The following is a 19,492-nucleotide window of genomic DNA, read 5'->3' on the forward strand; positions in this document are numbered from 1 at the left end:
CTCCGGCACGGCACGGCACGGCACTCACCGCACCGCCAGCAAAGCGAACCGTCTCTGAGACGCTTTCCCACGCCGCGGCACAGCCTCAAGCGCGCCGGCCCGCCCCCGGCCAGGCCCGCCCCGTCGGGAGGACGGGAGGGAGGGAGGCAGGGCGGGGGCCGCCCACCCGGGAGACGGAAAAAAGTCTCGGCCGAAGGTGCCGGGATGCGCGAGGAGAGGTAACGGGGCTCCCGGCCTTGGGAGGGGACGAGGGGGTGACCCTCGGACCGTACCCCCGCCCCGTCCCGCGGGGCCCGGCGGTGGCGGTCGGCCGGGAGCGGGGAGAGTGGGCGCCGGGGGGGCCGGAGCCGGGAGCCGGCGGGCGGCGGCACTTTGCCCGGTGCCCCCTGTGGAGCGTCGCTGGGCCGGGGGGGAGGAGGGGGGACGCAGCGCTCGGGTGCAGGTGGCTCTGCGCGGTGCTGGAGGAGAAGCCAGCGGCAGCCCTATTTCCTTCCCTCCGTGCAGGCAGTGATTATCGGTGGCACGCCGGGCGCAGGCTCTTCGCGTGGCTGTCGCTGCTGTGTCGCCCTTCGCACGCCCGCGGTACCGTCAGCGGGAGATGCACGGTCGCTGGGACGCAGCCGAAGCGGAACGGCCGCGGGAAGGGCCGAGGCGGCTCGAGGGGACTCGGAACGCGTTCCCCACAGTGGCCCCTTTGATGGTATCTGAGCAAAAAATCAACCAAACCAAACAAAAACAAATAAGGACGGGGACCGCTCGGGAGAAAACGATCCGCGGCGAGAACAGCCTGCGGCAGCCGGCTGCCGTACCCGTGCCCTCTGCTGGGGCTGCGGCTGCCGCAAAGGACCGTGCGGCGCTCCCGAGACGGGGCGGGAGGCGGGCGCGCCATGCCCGTTCTCGGGGCTCCGCACGGGCATCTGCGGATCAAGCGTCAGTGCCGCTACAGCTGTAATGATGCGTGCTTACTCTGGGCATAGTTACGGCTGCTTTACGATTTTTCTCTCTCCCTCTCTCTCTTTTTTTTTTTTTTTTTTTTTTTCCTCCCTGGGGCACAGTTCTGCCGTGCTTTTCTTTACAGAGAAACCCGAGCTGTCCCGTGCTTACTTCCCTGAGCCAGGCTGATGTCAGGGCTGTGCGTCGTGGAACCGGCTGCGAAATCCTCCTGACAGCCCTGCTGGGGTCTCCTGGAAACCCCCAACGCTAAGAGGCCCCTGCTGCGCCCAGCTTAGGCAGGTTCATTTGGTTCTTTTTCTTTCTCTCTTCTTTCTTGTTTTTCTTTTTAATCTTTCTCTTTTTTTTCTCTCTCTTTTCTTTCATTCTTTCCCCATTTCTTTTCATTTCTTTTATTCTTTTTTTTCTCCTTTTTTTTTTTTTCCTTCTTTTCTCTCTCTCTCTCTTTTTTTTTTTTTTTTCCCTTCTCCTTTTTTCTTTCTTCCCATCCCCAACCCACCCGTTCCCCGGGGGCCATTTTGGGCCGCACTCTCTGCCACTCCCCACCCGGTGCCGGCAGCAGGTGCGCGGTGGGGGCCATGCAGGATCTGCGGGCTGCAGCCGCTGTCTGCGCTTTCCGTCATTGCCGGGCGGAGAGAGGTGCTGTGATGCGCGTCCCTCCACTGCAGAAAAGCAGGGTTTCTCTGGGTGTTTGCTTGCAAAAGAATTACCGCTCCTGAGCAAGTACGGCTCACAGGCTCGCGTTAATGTATCCCTTCCCGTTCTCCAGCGCTTTTTCCCCGGAGGTAACAGCCGCAGAGCACTGCTATGCTCGGAGCCGCGGAGCCCCCGGGCGGCCTCAGGGGGGAGCGGGGCGGAGACTATGCACCGGTCCGGCGTCCGGCATCGCTCCGAGCCGCTCCCCGCCGGGGGAACGGTGCTCCGCGATGGCTGCTTTTCTTTTTTTTTTTTTCTTCCTTCTTTTTTTTCTCCTCTTGTTTTTTATCCCCCAGTTTTCCCTCTTCAGAAGTGCGGTGCGAATGAAGGCTGGGGCAGGGCAGCCGCTCCGTGCATCCGCGGGAGCACGGATCCCGCTGGCCTGGAGCTCTTCTAGAGATTCTAGGATTGCTCCTTTCAGACAGTGGGGGACGTGTAAGGTGCAGTAGTTGGGCACGGTGTCCCGACAGAGCAGCAACTGTCACCCAGCAGCTCTGTGCCACGGCACTCAAGATTGTTCTGAGCTTCCTTATGGCTCTTAAAACTTTAGTCTTAGAGTTGTTTCTTGTATTTTACCATCTGACTTCTAAACAAACGCATCTAATTTCCTACACACTGTGAGCAGCCCCATATGAGTAACTGTTCTGCAGCTTTTATTTTCTCTTACTGGGAAGCTTTCAGAGCAATAGAGGAAGACAGCCGTGGCTGAAAACAAGGAATCTGTATTTTCTTCCTACTGATGGACTCATCGGTAACTGCTGGTGAAAGCTGAAAAACAAGAAAAAATACTGTTGGTTTTTTTTTTTTTTTTCCCCCACCTGATTTGGTTCTAACTAAAAGTTTGAGGTGATTTCTAGCCAGTCACACCAAGGTGGCTCTGACAGATTGAGGAAAGAGCAGAGAACCGAGGAAAGCATGTGTTGCGAATGTGAGAGAAATAAAAGTAGAGACATGCAGCATTGCCGGGACCGTGTGTGGGGGTGTGCAGCCTTCGTCCCGGTTCACAGCGAGCATCCTGGCAGCGAGCTGCCTGCAGGGCTCCTGCCAACAGGTCTCAATGGGGCTGAGCCTTCGGTATCTGCTGTGGGGCTGCAGCCATGAGTGTGCAGTGATAGAGCTGTGCTGCCTCGGCGGGCTGCGCTCACAACCACAGATTGTTTCATTTTACTTCAGTTCTGGGAAGTATAAAAATTGCACAGAGACTTGCTGTAAGAAAACACAATGTCAAGCTGATGATGAGTTAAAAAAAAAAAAAAAAATCAAGGAAGGGAAATACAGTGAGTATTTTTAAATCCTTCGCAGTGACATCTTTCAGTGGTTATCACTGAGTCGCACCTCTGCAGATGTGCTCTCGATGAAGCCAGTTATTGGGTTTTCAGGCTGCCAACTGAAAGCACAGCTCCACGTGCCCTGCAGTTTACATTGCCCACCTTTTGGTGCCTACAGAGATCAATGAATGCACTCTCCCGGGTCGAGTGCTGCCTCCTGGCCCCCAATCAGTAGGTGTCCCTCGTTTGTGCGGTCCTCCCGTTAAATGCATGAAATGCTTGAGCAGTCACTGCTTCCTAGGTGATGGGGAAGGGCAGAATGTCCTCTGGCTCTGGGCTGTGCAGGATGGTAATGACGAGGATGGCGGGACGGCACCCTTGGGCTGCTGGGGCACAAACCCTGCAGGCGTGAGCCTCATCCTTCCCTCACACCTTTGCATGCTTCCTCTGTGAGCTCGGGCACTCAGACCAATTAATTCCATTAACAAAGGGTGTAAATTAGAAGCGTCTGTGAACTGTATTGAGCCTCAATTTGCATGGTCTTATTCACAGCAAAAGTGGCTGCAATTTGATTTAAATTAATTCACTTTCAGAATAAAATAACACTGAATAGAATAAAAGCAGCTTTAGTTTTGAATGGTTGTCTGCATAGAATTGTTTGTGGTTTAACTAATTCACTTCAAAAATTAACTCTTATTAATTTTCGTGGGCTTTTCCATCTAGGTTAGCTTGCTTTGTCTCTTTCTTTCAGTCTTCTATCAGTAAAATGGAGATAGTAGTAGCCTGCTAACATTTTAAAATTGCTGTGTTGAATACTCGGTAACTGCAGCATTTTGCCTTCCGCTCGGTGCGTAGGTTTCTCAAAAGCCAGGACTTGATTTTCTACATGTGTAGAATTCTTGCCTGGCAGCGTTTTGCAGGCTCTGTACGCGGCCGTACATGGCCACACAAGACAGATAGCAGTGGGGAATGAAGGCTTTGCTGTGCATTTTGAACTCTGACCAAACATCTCCTTGGCTTTGGTTCCCTGTTTTCTTCAAAGACTGTGGGCCAAGACTTAAGAACTGTCTAACTTTTGTCATCTTAATGAACGGCTTCAGTGGTGTTAATGGGAACTAGGGCACTTTCTTTATTAATGGAAATCAGGCCACTTAATTACTTAACAGAAATGCACGTAACCTTGTCTCACTGTTTTCTGTACTTCATGAATTGTGAACTTTAATCTGTTTTAGAGAAAGCTCTCCTAAAACGGATGAAGCTGTAGCAGGTATAAAATTATCTTTTTATAATGGAAATGTTTATTGTAAAAATGAACACACTGGCATAACTTTCTTATTGGAAATCCACTGCTATTTAAATCTGCAGTGATATAGCATGGTTTGACTAAGTCGTGGTGTGTAACTACTGAAAGGCCAGATGAACGCACCAGCACATCTTCTGTCAAAAATGGGAACTCTGAAATATTATTATTTTTTTTAAATCAAAGCTTGGTGGGTTTTGGACTAGAGGGATTCTTTTATTTCTTCCCATTCCTCCCCCCCATCCTACTGTTAGCTTCAACATTTTCCTTTCTTGCTTGAGTGGTTTCACTCCAAGTGGGACTTCTTTTGTGCCTTTCAGTTGCCAGAAACTGGAGAATTGTCATTATTTGAATTTTGCTGTTGGTTGTTTTTTTAAAATAAAAACCAAGATGTTTTCCAGAGAGTTAGGAAGGAACCAGTTCTCAGAAAGTGCTAAGGAAACAGTAGTGGCTTTAGCTGAGTTTTTCTATATGAGAGAAAAGTATAAATCATCTTTAGGCTTCAAATCTAGCTGTTAATAACGAAGCACATCACCTAATGCTCTAAAAATACCCCTGTATATAGACTATGCATACAACAAAAATAAGCAACCCTAGATATCCTGGCAAGATCTGTGGTATTTTATTTCACTTCCTCAGTAACAGTAGTCATTGTTGGCACCTGGAAATGACTGTGAAAATACAGATCCCTGTAAAGCTGGGTAAATAAAGGGACGCGCTCCACTTCTGCTTGTCAGTAGAAGTGGACTATGACGTCTGACAATTATTAATGAAAATATTTTCTCAATCTCTGCCATAAAGAATGCAGGGGCAAAATAAATCCTTGGTAAAATCTGTTCCCAAAATAAGCCAGCATAAATGCAGTTCAGAGCCGGAGACTTCCACCACCACAGAATTTAGTTAAGGATCTTAAGACAAAAAGGTAACCTGTTTTTCAATGAACTCAAAGTTACAAACGCTGGCATGAATGTGTGTCCATGAAGAGAACCGCCATCTTAAACAGCAGAAAGTTCCCTTTTGTCCATCAGTCTTTTTCAGAGGGAAAGAAAATGCTGTTGTCTTGGTTGTCCTCAGCATTGTGTATTAGAATTGCCTGCTCTGAAGCAGGACTTTCTCTGATCCTGTAGTTAACATTGCATCTGATCCTGCTGAGCTTAACTAGGAAACCTTGTGTTGACTGAATATAGCTTTTGCTTGAATAAAGAAATTGAAGAGCTCTCTGGAGGAGCTGGGCCTAATTCCAATTTTCTTCTCAATTCTAAAATGAAAGGATGCTGTCAAGGTATTTGTGATTTATGGGGGCAAATGTGTTTCCTTCAAAATCTTGTATCGCTTTGGCAGCAGTTTAGTTTAACATCTTTTCTGACTGATTTTATTCTATGTACCTTTTCAGTTTATGCAGGATAAAATAATAAAATAAATGTGTCCTTTATTTTAGAGGAAAAGAGATAAGACTTTCTCTCTGGGAGGAAAGCTCGCTCTCGCCAGGGTTCTGAGGACACGTCAGGCTAATTGTTGGTGACTTTTAAAACTGCTCTTTGTGGTGCAAGAGACGAAACATTCTGTGTAGACTGAAGGCTTTCCAAAACGCTAAATGCTTTCTTTCGCTTGGTAAGTTGTTTCTTCATGTGTTTTATTTCCATGGCAGATGTTAACCAAGGGACGTGAAATTCCTGCCAGAGAACGCACTGCTTTTGGTGCTCACAGGGCTGCTGGTGCTCACCTTTGACAGAAGCCAAGGCTCTGTGTTGGGACTTGAGCCATCCCAGCTGTGGGGCTCGGGGTCCTTCATAGCCCTGCTGCCTCCTCGGCCCCACTGCCTGTCAGCACTCCTGCTGCCTCCACGCTGCGGAGGCCTGGTGTTGGCGGTGTCATAGACGCTCTGTTCCACGTTTCCTCTGTTGCTTTGTTTGTCACCATGGAATGTATTTTTACTGAAGATTTTTAGCTTCCTTTTTTTGAAGCTTTTTTTTTTTTTCTTCTTCCAAACCATCGCTCCTGACTGTCTGCAGGCCCTGCTCCTCAGCCTTTTTTCCAGCTTTTGATGTCCCTTAATTTTCTGCTACTCTTGGAGAGGCACACTCCAGCTTTGCTCCCTTCTTTCTTCCTGCACCCATCTCTGGGTCAGGCCCAAGGACATCCTGAGAACAGCAGCTCACAGAACTTGCTTTCAAGCAATAACTTCTCCCCAGCCATGCAGGGGTCTTTTACATCTTGTTTTGGTAGGCTCTCACACTTCCCTCACTACCTCTCTGGTGTTTGGCCTTTACACAGTCAGTTGATCTTTTCTTCCCCTTCCCTAAACCTTTTGTCTCGCCTGCTTCCTCAGAGGTGGCTGACAGCATCAGTTCTTCCAGCGTTGATGGATTTTAATGCAGGTGTCCTCTCTGCCTTCTTATTTGCATAGTCAGGAAGACTGCATCCTAGTGTGGCTGGCAGGTCTTCCTACCAGAGCAACAAGTACTTTGACTCTCCTGCTAGATAGACAAGACTTTGTGGAGGCTTCCCTCCAGCTTTCCATGGACGTTCTCCCGTCTCTGCTTCTGGGCTGTTCAGCTCACCATTCTGGTTAACAGCTCTGACCACATCACTGCTGGCATCTTCATTCCCTCCTTGGCCCTTCCTGGCCCTCCCCTTCCTGCATCCCTGCCTTCTGCCTTACCACACTCTCTCCTTCTTTCTCCTGCTGGTCCACTAAAGCCAGATGTATCTGCCCTCCTTCTCTCCCTGCTAGTGCATCTCCTGTAATGCCTTCATATTTCTGGGGGGTCTAACTGCAGGCACTGCAAACCTGGGTATTTACTAGATATGCCCATATCCATAAACTTCCCAAAATTTCACCTCATCCTTGGATCTCCTGATGGCTGAGAGTCCCACATTGAGGTACTTCACACGTGGTTTTATTGCAAGGTGACCTTTCAGAGTACCGGCACTTGGACTTGATCAGGCGTCCACCTCAGTAGATGACTTGAGTTGACACAATCAGTGGGGATTTTTTGCTCCTGATAGGGGAATTCCAAGCACCAGCTGCAGCCCTGAGGTCTATCAGGAAGGAAAGAGGTGAGAGGGATGAGCTCCCTGCCTCGGGTGGGGATGAAGAGTGAGCAGAAGTAGAATGTTTCCCACATGGACTCTTTGTTGAGGAAATGGGCTGACAAACTTTCCTGCTCTGAGGGGCAGCCCTAATAGTAATAACAAGGACAATTGCTGCTATTCCCTGTAGAAGTGGGATTATCACTCAAACTAAGTGCAGTGGCAATCTGAAGTAAGTCAGTGCTTTCACAATGGGTACAAACCACTCCGATGTCCCCCTTCTGAAGACAGGTTCCCAGCACGGCTCCCGTGCTCAGGGTGTGGTTCCATCCAGTGCACTGCTTTTCCTGTGGTTTCAAAACTGCCAGAGAACATGTGCTTCATGTGTTCACCTAGAGTAGCCCACCCAAAGATCATTACTTTTGTTGTTAACTGACCTATGCTTCATTTGTTCATATACCAGAAAATAAAATAGCATAAATTATTTGGATGTAATGTCTTAGTTTCAGCTGGCATTGAATTGTTTTCTTCAGAGTGTCTGGTGTGATGCTGTGTTTTGATTCTAGAAGGAAAACAATGTTGATAACTCACTGATGTTTATAGCTGCTGGTAAGCAGTGTTATACAGACCCAAGTCCATTCTTAATGAAGGGCCCAAGGAGCTGAAAGGAAACAGAATTAGGACTGCTGACTTAAACTGGCTGAAGAGATATTCTGTATCGTATGACATCAAGTGGAAGGAGTTACGAAGGGGGGTGAGTTCATCTCTGGCCCCCACTGCTGCCTGGGGGGCTAGCTGGGCAAGAGTGGTGAGCAATTGCTTGTGCATCACTTGTTATATACATTCATGTGTGTATATATATATACACACATACACACACATATTTATATGATCTTTTCCCTTTTCTCTATCTTAGTAAATAGTTCAAGCTCAATCCATGAGTTCTACTTTGTTAGTGATTCTCTCCCCCATCTCACTGGGAAAAGTGGGAGTGAGCAGATGGCTCATGGTGGTGCTGAGCCATCTGCTAGGTTAAACCACAACACTTAGATTTTCAACGTCACTCTTCCAAATAGAGGTTCTCCAGGAATCTTAACTTTCTGCTAGTTACAATGAACTCAGAAGAGAAAAACAGCTAACAGACCAAATACAAAGAGGAAATGCTAGCAGTGCATTGCAGTCAAAAGAAAGAATGACAGAGCTGGTTGGGCCATTGATTTCTTCTATATTGATCATAAATGGTAAGTAAGCAGACTACTGTAGAGATGCTAAACAGAGCATGTAAGATTATTTAAAATTTAGAAGACCTGTAATAGCAATGAGGAAATGAACGCGACAGAAAGGAACCTTGGAAGGTCAGCAAGCAGATTAAATGCGGAAACACTACAGACCAGTTCATCTAGTAAAACACTGACCAAGGCATACAGTGAAACATGGGAAGTGGGAGCACATTACAGCAAACAGATGACCCCAGTGTATTCCTCATGCAGAAAACTATGAAGTGGCTGATGCAGCTCAGTTGATCAAATGGCCATGTACCTCAGGGCAAGCCTGCACAGATAGCACAGGAGTAAATCCTCACAGTACCTGCAGTCACTACTACATCAAGAAGAAAGACAACAGTGCAGATGAGGCAATCTGCTATGTGTTCTGTATTGCTCTCCTTTTCTCTTTCAAATCACAATTTTTTGATTTAAAGCATGAGGTTTTTACAGGGATCAGATTTCAAAATGAGAAATATTTTGATGTGATAACTGTAGAAAGAAAGTGGAGTTTCACAGCTGTGAGCAGTTGTAGAACGAAGGGGGTGTATCCACATTCCATTTTATTACCTGTTTCTTGGTTTTCCCTTCCCAATGGGCACTGAGAGCATTTGCTTTTACATGTGTGCCCAAACAGACTCAGGATCTGTAGCTGAGGGAGAATTTAAGCCCTTCAAAATGACTGGAAGAACCTGCTGAGTTAATTTTTAGTGTAGTCAGTTTTGCAGTTTGGGGTTGGCTGGACTTCTGATGTTTTGCTGGGGTTTCATGGTTACTGGCAAAATGACCAGAGAAGTATTTCACAGAGTCATCTAAAGGAGCAAAGAAAACATCCTAACAGAAGGCATTCCAGCAGATGACTTAACTTTTAAAAATCCATTTTGAAATTTGTGTATATAACTCTACATTGTACACAAAATTGTAGCAGAAAACCCGCTTCTGATTTCTCTTTTCCTACATCAGTAAGTATACTGCCCAATAAAGGTATGTTCAAATATATTTTGTAAGAGATACTATAAGCCTAAGAGTATAAGGAGTGACAAACACTTGTTCTCAAAAAATGGTGTAACAGATTTGATGCTATTTTGTAGTTCATTGTCTGACTAGTCCATGTAATGTCTCATTTAAAACCTTATGTTTTACCAGTAGGATTCTTTTCACTGAGCTCTGTATAAGTATGTCTGTATAACTTTGTTATTAATTACTTCATTAACCATTAATTAAATTGATACATAGTGTTTAAAGTCTGCATCTTGCTAATACACAATAGGACGGCTTTTGAATGTAACAGCAACTTATGTTGAAATATTTTGCTTGTATTTTTTGAGTGTGAACATACTTTCTAGACTCAAAATACTCAGACTTCGTGGCTCCCACATTAAAAAAAAAAAAAAAAAAAAAAAAAAGAATAAAATTATTCAAATGGCAAAGCTGCAAAACTGCAGTTCAAAGGGTGAAACTTTTCCAAAGTGATCCAGTAATAATAAATGTAAATTTTGCAATGACCACTTGGTGTCATCTAGTCAGAGCTAGTTTGTTAGCTTCTTGTTCTAGGCTTGGGTTTAGTGTTAAGAAAAGGGCATTTAATCTTGATTGGGTCTTTGAGACCTCAGGGCCCAACATTAGCTTCTGTTCTCTCTAGGTGAGATCCTCAGAGACAATAATGTGGAGTCATTGGAAGACCACCAACCTTAACAATTGCAGTCTCTCTGTGGAAGGCTGCTTTGGGGTAGACCATAGTGTACTACTTGAGTCTTTTTTGCCCTGATTGTGCAGTTATTTTGCTGCCAGAACCTCTGGTGAGCAGAAAAGGTGACTACATCTTGCTCGGTCTATCTGAGTTCAAAACCTAGGGTTCAGTATGTGGTAGGCAGAGCTATCAGGTGGCAACAGAGGAACCCTAAGGAGCTCCTGTGAAAATCTGGCGTCAGCTCAGAGCAGCTCCACTCACTCAGCTGCATGAGCAGGCAACTACTTTGCCAGTTTGCCAGTAAGAGGAAAACACTCAGCCCTTGAATGAGACAAACAACTCCAGGTCTCCTGGGGGGAAGCACATTTTTCAAGAACTCCTTGTGAGGTGAAACACTTGGAATATTATTTCCTTTGTGAAGGGCCTCCTCTGTTCTGCTCCCCAGTCGGGCGACCCCGCAGAGAGTTACACCCAGCAAATGGGTAATTGCTTGGAACTTGGAACTGAGGCTTGGAAAATCTTTTTGTGTTTAAATCTGTACCTAATCAAACGTCTCCTCACTCTGTGAGGAGAGAGGATAGAGCAGAGCAGGAGAATATTTCACATTGGTAGAAATGAAAGATAAGGTTTTGATCTGATGGCTTTGCTGACCACTTGCACTCAGTTTGCCTTGTGTAGGGAGAGAATGCTTTTGTAAGGGTTTTAGTTGTTTCATATATCAGTTTGCTGTATTAAATATTTATGATGATTACCTTTGCTGCTTATAGACTAAAGAATCTGATTGTGTTTGGTGCTGTTTACCACAAAAAGTGTAGTACTGCGAGCATAACGGAACTGTGAAAAAACAAAGGTAGAAATAAGGACAATCAGTAAAATGCAACAACTAAGTAGTTGGTTACTTACCAAAAAGAAAATAGTCATACCTTGTCAGCACTGTGATGATCTACTTATTCAAAGATCAGACTATTGCAAATTGATGTTGACAAACTGGGGGGAATTCACATAAAAGAACTCAAACCACTGTTGGACTTTAAGGACTGGTTTATGGGAAAGATTAAAACAGCTAGATAAAGCCTGTCTGTCTAGGTACTTGCATAACAGTAATGAATGTGATGCCTTGTGCTGCGTGGTGAAGGACTTGGTGGAAGCCGAGGGAATCCAGTAACCACTTACAAAGTTGTAGGCTGCAAGCACAAAGAAAGGAAAAAAAGTGGATGAGGATTGCTGAAGGAGCACAAGTGCTAAGATGAAAAGGAGGAAAGCTCATGCCAAATGCTAGGAAATACTACCTCCTGTGAGAACTGTTAGTCTGTGGTCAGAAGTTATACAAAACCCCTCAGTTGAGTCATTTAAACTGAATTGTAAAAAACACTCTAGAAAATATGCTGTATTGGCACAGGGTGAGCCTAGATCGGGAACAACCAGTCTACCCCCTGGTTTCCTTTTCCCAAGGGCCATTTACAGCTAGCATGGTAGATATTATTTGACTTAGCAAGAAGCAGATTGCATATGGCTGGAGGCAAAGAAGGAAAATTTAGTGCATGGATTTTGTGCATCATGAGAGCTCAATGGCTGCTCTGTGTAGATGCAATAGCCCCACGGGCATGGCATGCGGCGCAGACAGGCAGGAGCTAAGCATGATACAAGTTTTGTATCAACTCTGATGTGATCTGCCCTGTATCACTGTTCAGTCTGTGTGAAGAGGAGCTGCTAGAAGATAAAATGAAGCCAGAGAGCTGCCCAGCCACTTCTGTTGATTCTGTGTTCATGTTTCATGATCAGTTGTGCCTGTGCAAGGGAAGAGATAGGCAGCAGGCTCGCCAAGACATGGCCCCTCACTGCTCTGATGTGCATCACCTCTCTCTCCTGCCACCACAGGTTTCCCACATTTTTGGCCAAGGAGAAAAACAGTTGGGCCTGTCTCTGTGAGCATGTTTCCTTCCTGTCTTGCATTGGTAAGGCAGGAGTTACAGGGATTTGGGGGGAAGCTCTACAACAGCTGGAGAGTCTGGAAAAAAGAAGCATTGCTCTGTTGGGAGCCTCAGGACAAAGGTGCAAAATGAAAAAAATTATGTGCTGTGTAGAAAATGCTAGGTCTACTTACTCACCCTGCTGAGATCAGGGTCTTGGTGGTGCTCATCATGCACACTCCATTGCTCCTGTTTGCTTCTTCAGGAGACTGCTCCCCGTGGCTTTATCCCAACACGGTCACCACAGTGCTGACCCGGCCAAAGAAATTTAAAAACAGTTTCTATAATAAATGCCGTCTTTACTGTGAGGGAAAATGTTATTAAGACTCAATCCTCAATCCATATTTGTTGGAGAATTTTATTTTTCATTTCATTTACAAAGGCCACCTCAGAGTATGCTTTGAAGAGAATGAGCATGGGTACTCATTTCCCGATAGTACTTATTGCTCCATCGCAGCAAAATGACCCCAAAGGCATAAATAATTAATTCTTTAAGCACTTCATGGGTTTCAATGTGTTTTTTATTCACAGTACTCCTTTGAGCTGCAGAAATGCTTTATCTGATTAAAGATGTTATTTGTATTGTTCTGATGGGCATGGGATGGGCTAAGCCTGGTCTGAAGTGAAGAGTGGAGGGACTGGAGTTGTCCTGGAGAGAGAAAGGGGAGAAGGAGAGGGTAAACCTGAGGAAGAGAGATAGGGGAGAGTTGTGCCTTCTGCTCATGCTAGCGGGTGCTCACCTGGTGAAAAAAGGGAGGATCCCACCAGCAGCAGCTGGTCAAGTGATGCCAGGAAGCAAACCCAGCTTCTCAAGCCTGTGCCACCAGTGGAGCAGACCACAGGGCTGCTATTGCCAACTGTTGACATCCAATCCCAGCCCTGTGCTAAGCCAGACCTTTGAAAAAATAGCCAGATTCTTTCTTTCAGAATCTACCTAGAGATGCACTGTTTGTTTATTCCATGACTCAAAAATATAATGGATATGAACAGATTCTATTGAATTCATGGTCTTTTGGGATGACAATAAGAAAAAAAAAAAAGAGTGGACCTGCAGTTTCTTATCTTAATACTCTTTGCATGGCCACTACCCTGAACAAAACCTGCTGCCAGCCCCTGACATCCTGATGTGGAGACAAAAAGATTTTTGGATTAACAACATGCAACCTCATGCCCAGTGAATGCAACCAGCCTTGTCCAAGTATTTGGAGAATTATTCTAATAATTTTACTTACAATGCTTAATACTTCTCAAATACTTAGATTCTTGGGCATTCCGATTTAGTGATGTCTGTTCATGTGATGTATTACAACAGGGGAAGCCAGACTCAGCTGGAGACTTTCTACTCATACGAGTATGTGGGTTGCAAAACAGCAGGATGCTCTTCAAAGGATGTCCTCCAACAGTGCCTTTGGTCTCCATACCTGAAGCATGTTCAATTTTGACTAAATTGCAAAGCATCTTCCTTTCTTTGTCAGTCTTAAGTCATGGTAGCAGAAAGTGGACTTGGCTACTTTTAAACTGCAATGGGGTCTACAATCTGCTTGATAAAGCATCTTTAGCAGAATAAGATAGATAATCTTTTCTGGGGGAAAAATGGAGTAAAAGCTCCAGTGAATAAACACAAGATTGTTTTCAACACTCTCCTCCTGGACTCCCGCTGTTGAGTGGCTGCAAAATTCAGAGAGATTATTTTGGCAGTTCCAAAAATCTGTCACACAGATCTAAGTTTTTTTTTTTTCCCCTTGTATTTGTCAATGTGTGACTAAGCACAAGTATTACAGGAAACATGGAAATGTTTGGGCTTTAAAGAATGGTTGTGGAAAAAGACCTCCTACTGGTTAACAACTGCTGTTTAATAAAATAATTTTCGGATGTCCAAATTGCTGATTGTTCCACTGAGGGTTACGTTCTGACCAGAAGGGATCCCACCAGTCCCATGTCATCAGCCCGGGCACTTTGTGAAGTTTTCTGCAGCCATTTCCTGCTTCAAAACAATGAAGGATGAGAGATGCCCATCGTTACTCCCTATGGTGTAGGGATGTGTTCATCTCAGTCTCCAGGGTGGCATCAAAATCTGAGGAGAAGGAGGCAAAACAGTCTCACTGAGGTTCAAGGAAGCATCTTTGCTTGGGAGATGCAACCGTTTGCTTGATTTGGAAGGCTGAGCTAGAAGGGGAAAAGCAGAATGTCTTCACTAAAACACTGAGAGTCACTGTGGGTGTGCTAGAAGGAATTTCCCACTTCTCAAGTTCTCTTTCCATGGCAGGACCTTGGCCCAGCTGGCTGCTTGCAGACTGCTGTTGTGCTTCCTTCAGTAGGGCTTACACTCACATTGCTCATTGCACTCTGAACTCCTGTCGCTTGGACTGTTTTGTTGTAGTAGCACACTGTGCCAAATCAATTGCTCACACATGCAATCACTCATACCTGTTTCACTTTCCTGCTGTGCTGCAAGGCTTGAGTCTTACTCACTGTCTTGTGAGGTGCTTGCACAGTGCTGCTGGATGGTCTTCTACACGTGATGCGGACAATCCTACAGGCAAACGCTGCAGCTTAAAGCAGGGCCATGTTCATGGCTGGTCTGGCATGCTCTTGCAACTTGCTTCCTCTCCCATTATTTTTGGGCATAATACACAGCTTCAGTTCTCCAACAATGCAGTTGTGCATTCTTAGTCTACATGTGGCTGCAGACAGCAAATTGATGATACCACCACATTATTGTTGTTGGTTTTTTTTTTTTTTTTTTTTTTTTTTTTTACAGGCAGCCAGCAGATGCCAGGAAGTGTTGCTTATTGACATTAATCATTACTGTGTTCATAGCCCTGGGCATGCTGCTGTAATTGACCAGAACCAAATCCAGTAATCATATCATGGAAAATATACATCACATTTATTTCACATCTGAGTTACAGTAATGAATTCATGGCAAAATTCTCAGTGACTACGTCAGAAGCAGGAGAAGAGCCTTTGTCTGCTTGCACAGATGTAACTGAGCTGTTAAGCACAGTCTGATGTGCTTAGGCGGGAGGCTGAGGCCTACATCAAGAAGTTATAAAATTATCCTCCGGATCTTGTAGCCCAAATCCTATTCAGATAAATATAGAGAAGTCTCTGTAGTTTGTAGTGTTTGCAGAACTGCGTTTTCCAGTTGTGTTTTCCATTGTTTTCTTTGAGCATTACCCTTCAATAGATGGAACTGCCACAATCTCTTCAAAGAATATAAATGCTCTAATAAGAATGTGTAAAAAGGCCTTCCAATAAGACAGTTGGAGAAGCATTTCTTTTTACCAAATTATCTACAGAAAATCATTAGAACAAACAAACAACAGCTGAACAGTAAAGCGGCAAGAACAAACACATCTGAGGTTTAATTTGATCACTTTATGCCTGGGAAACAGAATGAGGAGTTAGTTATTGAACAATATTTGTATCACATTGACTATTGTGTTAATGAATTCAATTTATATTAAATAGCATCAACATGTTAGATATTACATTGGAAAGAAATAAAGATCAATAGCTAGCCAACGTAGTCAAATAGTTTTCTTTCCATGGTGAACATAAAATCTATGATGTTTGTTCAACAAAACAATTCTTAAAGAGATGAGGCTTGAGAATACAGTAAGTTGCCATGAACAGCAGGGTCCAGGGTGAACAGAAAAGATTTGATGTCAAAACTTGACTGCAGATATTCCTTTTGACCATTTCTTAGTATCTTCCCTTACTTAGCTTACTTACTAAGGAAGGCAGCCTCTTCATAATGATAAGAGAGGCTGGTGCACGCAGCTGCCTTACCTTCACAAATACACCCACTTTGGAGATCTTTAAAATTCTGTTTCTTTCATGTTTTCATCTTTCTTTTTAGTCGCTGTGGTACTGCATAACATTTAAAAGCTAAACAAAACCCAGAGTGCTGCCTTTTTGTTTCAGTTCTCCAGTAACAGAAATATTGCAGTCAACCAAAACTTCAAAAGCTACAAATTCAAGTTGACTGCTGCCTCTTATCCAGCCACATACTACTTCACTTTGGAAAGCATACACATTTTAACAGCGATTCTCAGTTTTCAAACCTAATTATTAGTAGCCAGAGAGAAATGGTTGAGACATTTCTGTTTTTCTCTAACTTGATCCACATGGGATCTCCTTAGAAAAACTTGTTGCTGTAAATTAGGCAAACCCTTAGGTGATTTGTTGTCTCAGAACTTCTGAGCCCAGGTTGAATGGGCTGTACAATGGTATTTTTTCCTTGTTGAAAACTGTACACCTTTGGTAATGAAATCAGAACACAATGAAGTTGGAATTCATCCTACTATGACTTTATCCACAACTTTCTGCTCTATATAGACCTGCACTTAAAAGAACTGGTGAAAAACTCACTGTCTTGCTGCCTTCCCTGCATCCACCCTCTCCTAGAAAATGGCTGTCAGGTCAGTTAGTTATGTCTCAAGAGGAAAAATTTTAAAACCAAAGCTATCAAGATTGAATTTCATATTGCTGTACCTCCAGAAAGGTTTGAGTTACATTAATGATGATTTTGTGGTTGAATTTCTTGGCCAGGGTTGTAAGGGCGACAAGTGAAGGACTTCCTGGTAATGAGATGCTCACCTAACTGGCTGAACTTCCAAATTTTCTTCTGAGTATTCAGCAAACCTGTAGGCTGTTTAAAATTCACCTTTTTCTGTATGTATTCTTGGCCCCAGCTGCTTTTCCAAGTGCCAAAACTTTGCTAGGAAAAAATGAAGACCCATAAGAATGCATACTCTGATTTTACTTCATGGAAGAGAAATCTTTTTCTACACTGGCATTAAACTCTTGAAGGTGAACAAAGAGGGAGACATGCCTAGAAATGCACAAAGAAGCTGGGTTAATTAAGAGAGCTCCCACTGCCCTCCTTCATGAAAGCTGTTATGCTTTTGAAACCCTGGAGATGGTTTCACTGTGAATTTGTGAGGTTAGGAATACAGCTGGGATGCTGAGACTGTGGGCTGGGTGGTATGTATAGAATGTGTTTGATCAGTTTCCCCAGTTGTATTAGAAAGAGATGGCATAAAAGAAATAGGGTGGAAATAAGCAGAAAGGATGAGCAGCTCCCTCTGGGATAAGTCTGAACTGATTTAGATTGCGGGAAATCATTTTTTATGTTGAATGTATTTTCCTAGAGATTTCAGTGGGGAGATTTTTTTTTTCTGGTCTGTATCAAAATCACAGAAAATATTTTTTAGCCTTCAGAAGCACATGACTCAAACTGTGCCATTCATTTTCCCAGACGTTAGCAAAGCAAGTTACAGCCCAACTTTCTGTGTATACTTTCTTTCAAATAATATACCAATCTCATTTCACCCTCATTATTTTACACAATTAATGTTAGTCAGTTTTCAGTGATTTTCACTATTCAAAAAAATACTTTTCTTGCCTGAAACATACCTACTGTGGATGCACTTGAACATTGCTACCACTGGTCTAAATACATGTAATTGTAGCATGTTGGACAAACAACATGGGTGATGGAAAACATGGTGTTGCTCTTTATAAGTCACTGAAAATGAGCAATGAATCTTCATTGCACCCTGTTAAGCTTACCAAAATTTAGGTTGTCCAGGAGATCACTTTCATAAAAAGGTGGTACTTACGGCACTGAGTCTTTTAAGTCGTATTTGGAGGCAAAAGCACCTTCAGCTCTCAGTGAGTATAAAGAATGGTGCTGACATGCATCAGAACACGTTGTATCTCCTCTTCCCTGGTGAGCTGGGCTCTGATCATCTGGTTCCTGTACCAGCAAGGAGGGATTTCCTTTGATGACAGGACCATGGATAAACATGGCAGAAAGTAAAGAGCATTAATGATAACAGATGTTGTAGTGTTTTGCTGTGTTTACAAGACTCCTCTGTGCTTTGTGTATAATATGAATTATATATAAATGATTGATTCTCATTTAATTAATATAAGATGAAATGAGGAGCTCAAAGCTTCCTAAAGATGCAAATAAAGAACTCAGTGTCTGTTTGAGAAACTCTGTGATTGGACCTGACACCAGTCATTAAAAAATGGTCTTTAATTAAATGGACACCTATAATTTTTGTCTTGCAAACCACTACTCAGCTCTCTTTCCTTCCTATGTAAATATGGGGGCTGCACTGAGATTATATTGGGAAAGTAATACCAATTAAGAAAAGTTTAGGTATCAGAATTAAAGGGAAAATAATTTTAAAGTTTGTTTGATTGTTATATGCAATCATTATGTGCAAGAGACGTTGCACTCACAGGTTCTCATCCTAGTGTGGTATTTCAACCACTTAGGTATCCTGGGAAAACAACATGATGATCTGCAAACAGTCCAGGAGCCTCCTGGAGTCCATTAATAACAACTTTCTGGTTCAGGTATTGGACAGACCCACCAGAAGTGAAGTGTTACTGGACCTGCTGTTCACCAACATGGAGGAGATCATAAAAGAGGTTAAGATTGGAGGCAGTCTGGGCTGCAGTGACCATGTTCTGATCTAGTTCATGATCTAGAGGAGCACAGGCTTGGCAAAGGATGGAGTCAAGACCTTGAACTTAAGGAGAGCAAACTTCAAGCTGTTTAATGAATTGTTGGATGAGACGTACTGGGAAACTCTCCTTAGGGACAAAGGAACAGATCAGAGCTGGCAGTACTTTAAGGATGCCTTTCTGAGAGCACAAGAGCTTTCCATTCTCCTTATCTGAATGTGCATGGATGGAGTCAGGAAAGCCAAGATGCAGGTGGAATTGAACCTGATAAGGGATGTGAAAAATCTACAAGAAAGGATTCTTTGAATATACTGAGCAAAAGAGACAGGCAAAGGAGAGTGTACCCCCTCTGATAAATGAAAAGGGAATGCTGGCAAGGCCAAGTGCAAGGCATTGCACTTGGATGGAGACAATCCCAGGTATGAGTACAGACTGGGAAAACAACTCATTGAGAGCAGCCCTGCAGAGAAGGACTTGTGAGTTGTGATGGATGAAAAGCTGGACACAGCAATGTGTTCTTGCAGCCCCAAATGGCAATAGTATCCTGGGCTGCATCAAAAAAGGGTGGCTAGCAGGGCGAGAAGTGATTTTTCTCCTCTACACTGCCCTTGTGAGGACCCATCTGATGTAATATGTCCAAGCCTGGGACCCCTCTGTATAGGAAAGATGTGGAGCTGTTGGAATGGGTCCAGAGGAGAACCGTGAAGATGATCAGAGATCTGGAGACCCTCTCCTATGAAGAAAGGTTGAAAGAGCTGGGCTTATTCAGATTGGAGAAGGGAAGGCTCCAGGAAGATCTCATTGCGGCCTTCTAGTACTTGAAGGGAGTTTAC

At 44.1% G+C, this 19,492-nt stretch overlaps 1 long non-coding RNA gene across 2 annotated transcripts; it reads left to right on the top strand.

Moving 5' to 3' along the window:
• The first annotated feature begins 17 nt into the window (after window positions 1-17).
• Window positions 18-9,888, top strand: LOC149919058 (uncharacterized). 2 transcript variants are annotated; one of them, XR_016464380.1, is made up of 4 exons: window positions 18-218; window positions 505-700; window positions 1,056-1,229; window positions 3,027-9,888. It is a non-coding gene; the product is annotated as an uncharacterized LOC149919058 (long non-coding RNA). The 2 variants fall into 2 exon arrangements; XR_016464381.1 differs by having other exon boundaries at window positions 1,079-1,229.
• Window positions 9,889-19,492: the final 9,604 nt, after the last annotated feature.

Source organism: Phasianus colchicus, chromosome 2 (genome assembly GCF_987193195.1).
Source record: "Phasianus colchicus chromosome 2, bPhaCol1.hap1.1, whole genome shotgun sequence".
Classification (NCBI taxonomy): Eukaryota; Metazoa; Chordata; class Aves; order Galliformes; family Phasianidae; genus Phasianus; species Phasianus colchicus.